Raw genomic sequence first — 11,562 nt, 5'->3', positions numbered from 1 at the left:
TTATTTAAAGAAGAAACTATCACCCAAACCCCTTTTTTGGCCTATATCATCCAGGGTCACAGCAGAAAGCAGATGGACAGTGAAGTATAATTTATTCTGAGAATGTATTTACAAAGTAAGCCTTATGTAAGTAGGAGAAGCCCCAGGAATAGTGCAGACATTGGACACTACAACACCAGTAACGAAGAGAGATGCCAGCACACACATGCAGAGAAAGCAGTTGAAGAGAATAACATTTAGTTGAAGAGAGTAACATTTTGTTGAAAGTCCCAGCAACTGCCCAGGAAGGAAGCCAAAGAAAAAATTCCTGGTCCTTATTCTCCCCCCTTTGATTTCCCTCCTGGGCTTCCCGTTGTCCAAACTAACCAGAAGCCAGAGGGCACAGGGATCTGCAGATGAAAGGTAGACCTCAGGAGGAGGGGGAAATGGAAGATTTCTGCACTTCCCTGTTAGAATGGCATGTGAGGAAATGTGCATGTTGGATTTTCCAGGCAATTTCTTTCTGAAATCTGATAACTCTCTAAAGAGGATCATGTATAAGGAATATGAATTTTCATCAGTAAACACCCTTGAAGTTCAGAAAACCAAGATGACCACATAATAAAAACCAAGAAAATAGAGCGGGTATCCTCAAGATTCAGATATGGTATGGGTCTCACATATCTAGCTACCAATTAGACTGCATGACATTTGAGTTTACTAATTTTAGCACTTGAGACACTCCACTGCCAAATGACAAGAACACCCAGGAGTAAAATACAGAGCTACCATCTGGAAGAATTAGTATGCTTTTTAGGAAAGTGGGTGTGACCTATACTCACATTGGGAATAAACAGCTAACCTTAAAGCATAAATCTCTCCTCAAAAAAAAAAAAAAAATGTGTATTGAGTTAAAACGGAAAATTTTTTTCAGTTGCTTTTCCAAGAGAACAGTATAGCAACACCTTATTACATATAGCACAGAAAGTCCCAGTTATTTCTAGGTGATTTTTATTATAATAGAGTTCTCTGTAATCCTATTCATAAATTTGGAATTGAGCATAATGAAGTCCATATTGAAAGCCAGCCAAAAGATCTTAGCTACTGAAATACCAGAGCTATTACACCAAGGGTAATCTACAAGCATAGATATAAAGAAAATAATTAATCTTTCCCTCAGAGAGAGTTGTCATTTGTAATTCAATGTAATAAAGAGGAAAAAAAGTGATACACCAAAAAATAAGATATGCCAATTGTTTATTGTAAATAATAAGCAAAATCTTTAGATGAGCAAGAAGTAGCTCCAAATTTGGCTCTATCTTGACATTTGAATCCTCATGCACTGCTGCTGGAATGCAAAATGGTACAGTCACTGTGGAAAACAGTTTGGCAGTTCCTCAAAGCATTTAAATCTAGAATTACTATATGATCCACAGTTCCACTCCTAGGTATATGCCTGAAAGAACTGAAAACAGGACTCAGATATGTGTATTCCACTGTTCATAAAAGCACTATTCACTATTGCCAAAAGGAAACAATCCAAATGCTCATAGGCAGGTGCACGGACAAACTGGTTTATGCATATAATGTAGTATTATTCAGCCATCAAAAGAAATAAAATTCCAACCGGCAGAGACAGGGTCTCTCTGGACTTGGGGGCTGCTGGGGCTGGTACATGCTACAACATGGGTGAACCTTGAGAACTTTATGCTAAGTAAAATAAGTGAAATACAAAACAAGAAACATTGTATGGTTCTACTTACATAAAATATCTAGAATAAGAAAATTCATAGAGATAGCAAGCAGTATTTCTAAAGCGAAGGCTTCCCATCTTTTCTTTTTAAAATCCTAAAATAAACTGTGCTTCCCAGAGGCCTAGACAGAACCATAGTGTCCACAGCTGTGACTCATCAGAGCCTAAAGGAGAAATGAGGAAAGGGTCCAGATCTGTTTCTCAGAAGTGGTGGGGGGTACTATCTCCACTCCACCAGAAGAGGCATCTTTTCCTCTCCCTCCTCCAATCAAAGCCGGGGCTTGTCTTTTCAGTCTCCCACGCTGTGGTATATTTATCAAGAAGCATAGCTTTCATTTTGTTAATAAACAAAATTGCTTGTCAAAAGATTTTTAAAATAGCAACTGTTGACTTTTAAAAAAAAATCTTAATTGGCTTTACTTGCAAATCTAGAATTAAGCAACATTTTATTCCATAAAATGAGTGTTCCCTGTTGACTTATTTCTAATTTTAAAATTAATGCATTTTTAGTGATGGCTCTATGGCATATGGTAATGCACTGCTCAAGAAAAGCCAGATTCTATGTGATGAAAGTGGTTTGAACCCCCAGCCCAATCAGCCTGAAACATGCCAGGGAACACACGAGTGTCCAAAATCCATCCAAGGATTGGAGGAAGGGGATCACGGCATGACCAAACCATGCAAAGCATGCTCATCACTCTCTCTTTCTCCTTCTCCCTCCCCCTTGTTCCTGTCATATGTACTCACACTCTATAATGAACACGGAAAACATTTTTTAGGGGAAGTCCCATAGCCTTCCCTAGTTAGGGGAATAGGATCCCACATGGCCCACTGCAGTTCAAATCCTGGCTCTGACAGCTTGAAAAACTTGTGCCTGCAGGTTCAAAATCTTGACAGAACGGAAAGATGGAGTAGAAGGAATTGCAGTGTATCACATCCCATTGGGAGCTGCTTTCTTCCTTTCTCACTCCATCTCTCTCTCTGTCTTCTGGCAAGTGCACACACCCTCCAGCAATGAAAAAAAGAGCAAAAAAATAATTTTAAGTAATACATTTTATTGTCATAATTTTAGGAAAAAAAAAAAAACTCAAGCAAAGAAAAATAGACCACCCATCATCTCACCACTCAGGTACAGTTTGGTAAGTATTGTGTGTGTGTGTATGTGTGCGTGTAATGGAAGACACATGTGATTTAATTTTAGTTGAAGTTGATAATGCTTAACTTTTTCTTGTTTTAAAAGAGATACTTTCCTATTGACAAGTATTTGAAAAGTACAAAACACGTAGAGGAAGATCTATGAGGACCATCTCCATCATAGGAAGACAGTCGCCGTAGCCACTTTGATGTGTCTTAGCCCAATCAGCCAAAGGCAAGATAAAGCTGTAGTCTGAGAAATCCCATTTATTGGCTTTTTGCAATCAGTGAGACCATAGACGAAAGGAACCACGGGGAAACTCACCAAAAAAAAAGGGGGGGGGGAAGGGTTACGATAGGATTTGAGGGAAGCTGTGCTTTGATAGATGCAGAGCCAGCAGAGCTGTGGGTAAGAGTCCATGTGAAAGCTGGACTGCAAAGTAGACCCAGGGGCCTTTTGCCTTGGAACCGCGAAGTTAAGATACACGTGAAATGCTGCATCCAGAAACCCCTTATCTGTAGCACTGCACATGGGTTGGAAATCAAGGCGTGTCTCTGTGTCAAAGTGACTGAAATCCTCCCAGCAAGCAGAGTGGGGTGCTTCGTTTTCATTTATGCGATTTCAGGAAGTAGTTTCTCGTAGTGTATGATTTTGGAAAACAAGATATTTTAGTAAGAGAATAATAGTCCCTCAAAGGCAGGTACAATTATGACATCGTATTGCTGCAGTCTGACCTTCAGAGAAACGTCGTTTCCGGTCAGATTAGCAGCTGGCTTGATCTTGATGGGGGTGTAGTGTCCCTGCAGAGTTTTTAACCTCTGTCCCACGAATGTTTATTTTTTTATATGTTTTCATCCAATTTTTAATGCCTTAAATGTAGTTTATTCTGATCTAAAGAATTGCAATATTGTATGTCCAGTTGTGGATTTCATTTTTCTACTTAATATTATTTTATTATGATTTTTATGTAATTATCTAGATTTCAATACATATGTGTTAAATGACTAAATAATAGACCAGCTTACATTTGTACCAAATACCACATTAACAAATCCAAATTGGTTGTTACTAATTTTTAATGATCATAAATTCTTAATTTGTACTATAATAAGTTATAATTTAATAAATATCTTCATGAATATAACTTTATGGAAATGAATTATGAGGCCTAAAATTATGAGTATTTTATTTTTTTGTAGAGGTTTTTTCCTATAGGGCATGCGTGCTCGCCAGAAAGACAGAGAGAGATAGAGAGACAGAAAGCAAGATATCACCCCCCAGGGGGGATGGCCACGCTGCAATCCCTTCTCCTCCATTCTCCTCATAGGATCTTGGGCACACACGCACATGCGCCCAGCATGAGTTTAAGCCATTGTGTCCAGGACTCGAACCATAATCGATTACATGGGAATTCAGCAACATAGCCATTATGCTACCTGCTGGTCCCAAATTATGAGTATTTTTAAGACTCTAGATATTTGTTTGCCAAATTACTATCTCAAAGGTGTATCCATTTATATTGGTTCAGGTAATCTATGAAAATGGTCATTTTGTGATACTTGCCCAAACATAAGGAATACTTTCAGCTTTTTAAAATTGTTAATTCTAAAGCATTATTAAGGTGGTAGTTCCTTGTTATTTTAAATTGCATTTAAAAGTTATTAGTAAGGTTAAAGTTTTCCATATTGCTTACTAGGTCTTCTGCGTTCTGTTGTTTATTAAAATGTTTTCAGTTGGGGCCAGCAGATGACTAATGATTAAGGTACTAAACTTCCACATGGTTGACCATGGTTCAAGTCCAGGACTCAGCCCCCTGAAAACACACCAGGCGTATGTGCGTGTCTGCCCACAATCCTGAGAGGAGAATGGAGGGGAAAACTGTGTGGTCATTTCCTCCCCAGGAGAGTGGTGATTTCTCACTTTCCCTCTCTCTGTGACTCTCTCCAGCAAGCTCACATGCCTTTGGCATGCCCACACACACACCAAAAAAAAAAAAAAAGTTTTCTATGTGTATTAGGGAGTTTCAAGTGTTTCTCATCAAACAATTGTAACTCTTCATGTTGTAAAATATTATGTGTTAGGGACCAGCAGTTAGTGTAATGGTTATGTCGCTGGACTCCCATGTAGTCGACCGCGGTCCGCGTCCCGGACCCGGTGGCTTAAAACTCACGCCAGGCGCATATGCGTGCGTGCCCAAGATCCCAAGAGGAGAATAGAGGAGAAGGAATTGCAGCGTGGCCATCCCCCTTAGGGGGTTATTTCTCGCTTTCTACCTCTCAGTCTGTCTCTCTCTGGTTAGCACACTGCCCTATGGCAAAAACCTCTCCCCAAAAAATTGATGTGTTAAAATACTGATTCTTTGTCGTAACAGCAGCAATATTTTCTGAGATGTGATTTAGAACAAGTCTTTGTGAGATTATTCTTTTTCATTTTTTTCTTAATTAACCTAACAACCAGAAATCATCAGGATTCACTCAATTCCTATTGATAGAAATTGGTTTGTCATGATTGGTTGTGATGTCTGGTACAAATAATGTGCTTGCAATTATACCAGCTTGGGAATATAATTAATTTTAAAAATAAATTCTTGCAAATCCAAAGTTATCTTGTAAGGCTGTTACACACATTCCAGTGTTCGTTCTTCAGAGCAATGAGCATACTAGGGATATAGGCAATAAAATCTAAGCCATCAATACCAATAGGTGTGGCAACTATAAAATACTAAAGTATTCTTCCATGTGAGATTCAAGTTCTGTTTGTATGTCAGATAAATAAAGGAAAAACTGCCGAGCTAAATCATAGTGTATCCCGAGACTGGCATAATGAGTGACTAGGGGAAGACATACTTCATGCAGAAACCATTACTGCAATTTTAAACATCCATCCTGCTTCCTTTTTATCTCATAGCTGCTTTCTCTTATGTCTGGTATATTTTTTTCCACATATTGCCCTTTGGGCCACGGTTTGTTTGAATAAGTACTCCAGTGATTCTGTGAAGTCTAGAAGTTTGTGTCATTGTGGTTGTTACAACAATTTGCAAGTTTAATTTGCCCTCTCTCTTGCCCCTTCCATTCCTTCCTTTCTATCACTGATAACTGGAAGTATAAGGTTCAAGAACTTGGTGTCTCAAAATATCTTAGTTCCTTATTTTCATGCCCTTTTTTTGATTCATTTAATGATTGATGGGTTTCCAAGACAGCTTTGTTTGAAAATTCACTTTCAAAAGCCACATCGCCTAATAGGGGGGTGACTGACCTGTGAAAGGGCTGTTTTTCTTCTGTGCTTGTCCTCAATATTTCTCTTATTTAGTGTCAAACTTCAGAACTACACTTTTCAAATGCAGCTGATATTTCATTTGTAGAGTGGATGACTAACAACCAGGGGTCCCTGAAAGCATAATAAGAAAATAAATAAGAGGTTTGTTGAGCTGGTAGAAGCAAGTGGATTGTGCTGCTTCTCAGTCTCTATCAGGGTTGCCTTGAATGAATTTTATTTCCGCAGTAAGTCAGGGAGAAAAGAAGGCCACAGGACAAACTTTCTTCAATGCATGTCTTGCAAACCTAAGATTGCTTTTTTTTGGTGTGTGTGACATCTTTCTTTCCTTCACCCTTTCTTTTTCTTTCTTTCTTTTTCAAGGCATCCTTGGATGTTCATTTAAACTGATTCCATCTGTATTAAAATTAAAGTTGGGAGGTTGACTTAGATTATCCATGGTTTAAAATTACCCATATTTTGGCCAGTATTTAATGTTATTATACTTAAAAATCTTTTTCATTCTGAGAGATATCTTGCTTTCTTAATGCGTGTTTGCCTATTTCTTAGTGCAGTTGCTTATCTTCTAACATGTTTATTTGATTTACAGAGTGTTTCTTCTCAAATTCGTGAGAATTCTGAGTGGGAGCCCAACCTAGGTATTCTGATTCAAACCATCTTTCTCTTCCCAACACTTTTCAAAATACTGATGAATTCATTTAACCCTTTTTAAAATTTTACTATCTTTGACCTCCTGACCTGGAAATATTATCTAAGAGATCATGTAGAGAGTGAGAGGAATGTTTCTACAAGGTCCAGTTCACGGTTCTGGCAAGAAGCTCTGCTCCAGGTTCCCAGTGGAGCCTGGAGTCCCACGTGGTTCTGAGGGTTTTCCTATTTCTAGTCAAGCCTTCATCACACCCTATGCAGTAGGCCTAATGTTATCATCGTTTTACACATAAAGGATCAATGTGATAAGACTGGGAAAGGAGAAAGCAAGAAAAGTATTCAAGGTTCTTTTGAGTTAGAGAAAGATGGATCAGATTTGTTCAGAAACACATTTGTGGGGGAAACAAAATTAAGTGTCAAAAGACAGTTTCTTTCTTCCCCACCTTCCTCCAGAGTCAGCTTTTATAGAATCACAGGGCAGCATACCTGAAAAGATCTTTCAGATCATCTTTCTGAAATTTTTATTCTTTAGCAAAGAAACTGAGTCGATTTACAGGAATAAAATAATTACGATACACTAGCAGAAACCTTAGCCAAAAATGAGGCATGAGAGGGTCTCAGCAGAATCAATTCTCACTGGAAAACACAAAGACAGTTTACCTTATGATCTTTTTTAGTTAAACTTTCTGTAACAAGGACTCTCAGTTGACAAGAAACAGGACCATACCTGATATCTAAATAAAGCAGATATAGTGGTCTAAAAAGTCTAAGCAGGGTGCGTGCATACACTCACAAAGATCTAAAGTAACATTCTGCTATCTTAATCTTTCTGGTTCTCCAGTAATAAGCATTCACTTTATTTTGATCTATACCTTCCAATACTGATACTTTCCTTTTCAGGAGTCCAACTTCTTCCCCAGCGCTCCTCATCAGCTGTCAAAGCCACAGAAGAGAGAACAGGTCAAGCACAACCACTAAATGGAGGAACACATGATGCAGAAGAATGTTAAGAGGTATAAAGCAGAGAAAGCCCTTTCCATCTGATTCTGAGGCTTGTGGGAAAACAAAGAAAGGAAAAATAAAGCGAATCCACAGTGAGACACAATACGGTGTCCTCCTTTCTGCTCCAAGTCATTAAAAGAGGAGGCAGGAGAGAGGGAGCATGGAGGGTAGGGGCTGTAGCCCACTTCCCATTCGGAAGTGTGGGAGAGGTCATCTTGCAGAGGTCTCCATCACCCACTGAGATAGGCTCTCCCAAGCCATTCTATTTCTGTATGGAATGACAGAACCAGTGAATGCTCCCAAAGGGTTTTCAGAAATGCGTGAGCATTTGCTAGAGAAAATAATGTTCTTAGGATAAAGAGACGCTGTAGCTGAGGAATGCACCACTGGAATAAGAGACACAGCCAAATTTCAGGAGTCCATAGCATGAGCAAAGGATGGATCAGTAGGCAGAGTTAACTAGACTAACAAACCAGAGTAGAGACCACAAGTTATGTTAAACACAAGTATGTTTCAGAAAGACACTGAATTGGTATAATCCCTCTAAATTCCCAGACAACATTTTGGAAATGAACTGAGAGTGGAGAGTGCAGAGACTTTTTATCATTGGATTGTACTAATTATGAGATAAGTCTAAGATAAAGTTTTCCTATTACCCAAAAGAGCTTGTAAGGAAAATCAGATCTATTTTCAAGATGAAAGTGTCATGTTTTCTTTGCCTGAGTATAATGAGATAATTTTTCAATGCAACAACACCAGCTTAAGTGGAAAGGGAAGAACTGAAGTGGTAGTACTAGGAGCCTGGAAAAAGAACTGGAAGCTTGATGCTGTAAGAAATCCATTGGAGCAAACTATTTTCATGATTAGACTTTGCTATAAATATCTGCAAATATTTTGCCACATTAGTCAAGTCTGTAAAGATGCTTACCTTTTCACAAACCATTTCCTAGTAAAGCTTCTCCTCTAAAAATAGAGTTTATAGCATCTATGATACTAAAAAATTAACACACTTTTAAAACCTAAATACTTCAAGATCTGTCATCACAAGTCATATACAAGCCCCAAAGGGGCCCTAAGCAGTTCAGGAGGGAGAGAACACTATTCTACCAGTAAATTGTATTCAAATGTACCATTAATCTAACAATAGTATAATCATTATTATAATCATCAATATAATCATCAATATTATAACTATCTTTCCCCAGCTAGATGGCTCGTTGCCCTGTTTAACTAACTTGCCCTTGCAACTAGAGTGTGATGACATGGTTGTTGAATTAATTGGTTGCTGCTATTTGGATAACGGTTTGTCCTCCAAATGTCCATGTTCTGGACTCTTGCTCCCCAGTGTTATGTCCTTGGGAGGTGGTAAGACCTCTAAAAGGTGGAGCCTAGTGAGAGGGAAATTACATTGGCTGGAGGTGTAGGAGAGACAAACAGAAGTGGTGGGACTCCATTTCTTTTCTCTTTTCACATGCCCACCTTACTTTCTGTTTCTGTCAGTCACATTGTGATACAGTACCAGTGGCTGGTTAGATGCCAACCCCATGCCTTTGGGCATTCAGCCATCAGAATTGTGAATCAAATAAAACACTAATCTTTATAAATCACCCAGTCCCAGATATTTCTGTTTAGCAACTCAATAACAAAGTAAGATACTGGTTGCACAATGGATAAATTATTGAAAGAATGGCAGTCATGAATGAGGGAATTGAATGCACAATGTTCAGAACCATTCCTCTAACCTTTGATCTCCTTGGAAGGGGTCCACTCTGACTTTAGTAGGGATTTTATTTCTTTACATCCTCTGTATATTCATTATCTCGCACAGATTTATATTTTACATTTATTTATAGAAATATTTTTTTAAAAAGGCCAAGATCTAGATTCAGCAATGTAATCTTTAACCTCTTACACTCTGAACTGCATCTTTAAAATGAAAATAATACTAATGCCTATTGCGCAGTGATCTGAGGACTGAGTGAGAGAAGTGTGTTCAGCCTCATGCCAGACACACAGGGAGCCATCGTCAAGTGCCAGATTTCATGAGATGGAGAAGAAATATGGTTCTGGCTCTGACATGTTTTACACAAAATTTGTAAAATATCTTCAGCTTTTTTCAGGTTAAAATTCCATGCTGGGGCCAGCAGGTGGCGTGGTAGTTAAGATGTTGTACTTCCACATAACTGACCACCATTTGAGTTCCAGACATGATGACTTGAAAATCATGCTGGGTTAGTGTGTGTGTGTGTGTGTGTGTGTGTGTGTGTGTGTGCCCTCAAAATCCCAAGAGGAGAATGAAATCCCAGGAGAATGAAGGAGAAGGGATTATAGCATGGCCATCCCATCTGGGAGATGATGTCTCACTTGCTTTCTGTTTCTCTCTCTCTCTCTCCAGTGAGGGCACATGCCCTATGGCCAAAAAGTACAAAAAAAAAAAAAATTCATGCTGACTCAACTGAGGGAGATTAATCACAAATGGAAATGTCATTTGATGAATATGTTTATTGTCTAAAATTCATAAAATGCTGAAGAATATTTAAAAAAGAGAGAATAAAAAAATTTCTTTCTGACTAGATTCAGAAATTCTCCCAAGGTTAGAGGAAAGCCTCTAGAAAAGTGAAGTACCTGAAGTATTTTCTACCTCCAGACATTTTCAAGAATATTGCAGTCTTTGCCAATTTGTTGACACACTCTCTGATAGCATTTTTTACTAGATACATATAATCTATCCTATTTTTTTAATGAAAAGATAAAGATAAAACTCTACTGCCCCATATTTTAAACAATCACTTAATAAGTATTCCATGTAATGTCTACATCAATGTCCTTCTTAATAAACTGTAATTCTAAGATTCTTAGTGGTGACTAGTCTCCTGTTAGCTCATTGTGGAAAACTTTGTTAAGGACAAGGTAAGAAATGGAACAAGACTGTTCAGAGTTTTGCTGATCTTAACTCAGCCTTTGATGCCAGGGGTCTGGTACTGAGTGTGAACTAAGCTATTTGAATTCAAAGTATAACCTCAGCTATCGATTTTAATAGCGAACTAGCTCCTTATCATTGCAAGATTCAAGGTCTGCCTGAACATTCTTTACACGGGTCTGGTAACCATGTGTACTGGGATTAAAAGGGCATGACTTGAATCCCTGGACACAAAGAATTTCAGATCACTTTTGAATGAGCCGAATGTATGAAAAATAAAAAATAAAAAAAAAATAAGCATTCTTCCATGAGTAGGCAACATGATTCATTGTCACACAACAGTAATTACCTTAACAGAGCCTGGCCCTGCTATTTATAGTAGGAGTGAAAATAAGGGCTAAAGCATAATATTTTCAAAGCAAAAGCTCTAATTTTTAGAAAATGACATTTAACATTACATTTGAGAATACAACTCATTTAGTTAACTAAGGGCATATTTTGTAAGCACCAAAAGTATCTAATAAAAAGTTAAATTAATTAGATTTTAGCCATTTGAGAGTACTTTTCAGAGAGTTTTTAATGGTATGAGAAAGACCTGTTAACTAATGTTGAACTTTGTAAAAAATCAGAGACCTTTTCTGGGAAAATATTTCCCAGTCTGAGGTTATATATAGACTCCTTCTAAAAGTGTTTAGGCCTGGCTGGGTGCTGCAGCAGTAACGCATGGTTCAAGCAAAGCTGGATTCATATGGAAGATTCAAGGTTCGGTTCCTCAAATGACCTATATATGTAGGTATGCATGCCCATGATTCTGGATGACTGGGAATGCTGTGCGAGGATTGTGGTGTGGGG

Source organism: Tupaia chinensis, unplaced genomic scaffold, assembly GCF_000334495.1.
Source record: "Tupaia chinensis unplaced genomic scaffold, TupChi_1.0 Scaffold000117_2, whole genome shotgun sequence".
Taxonomy (NCBI): domain Eukaryota; kingdom Metazoa; phylum Chordata; class Mammalia; order Scandentia; family Tupaiidae; genus Tupaia; species Tupaia belangeri.
This window is presented reverse-complemented; position numbering follows the sequence as displayed.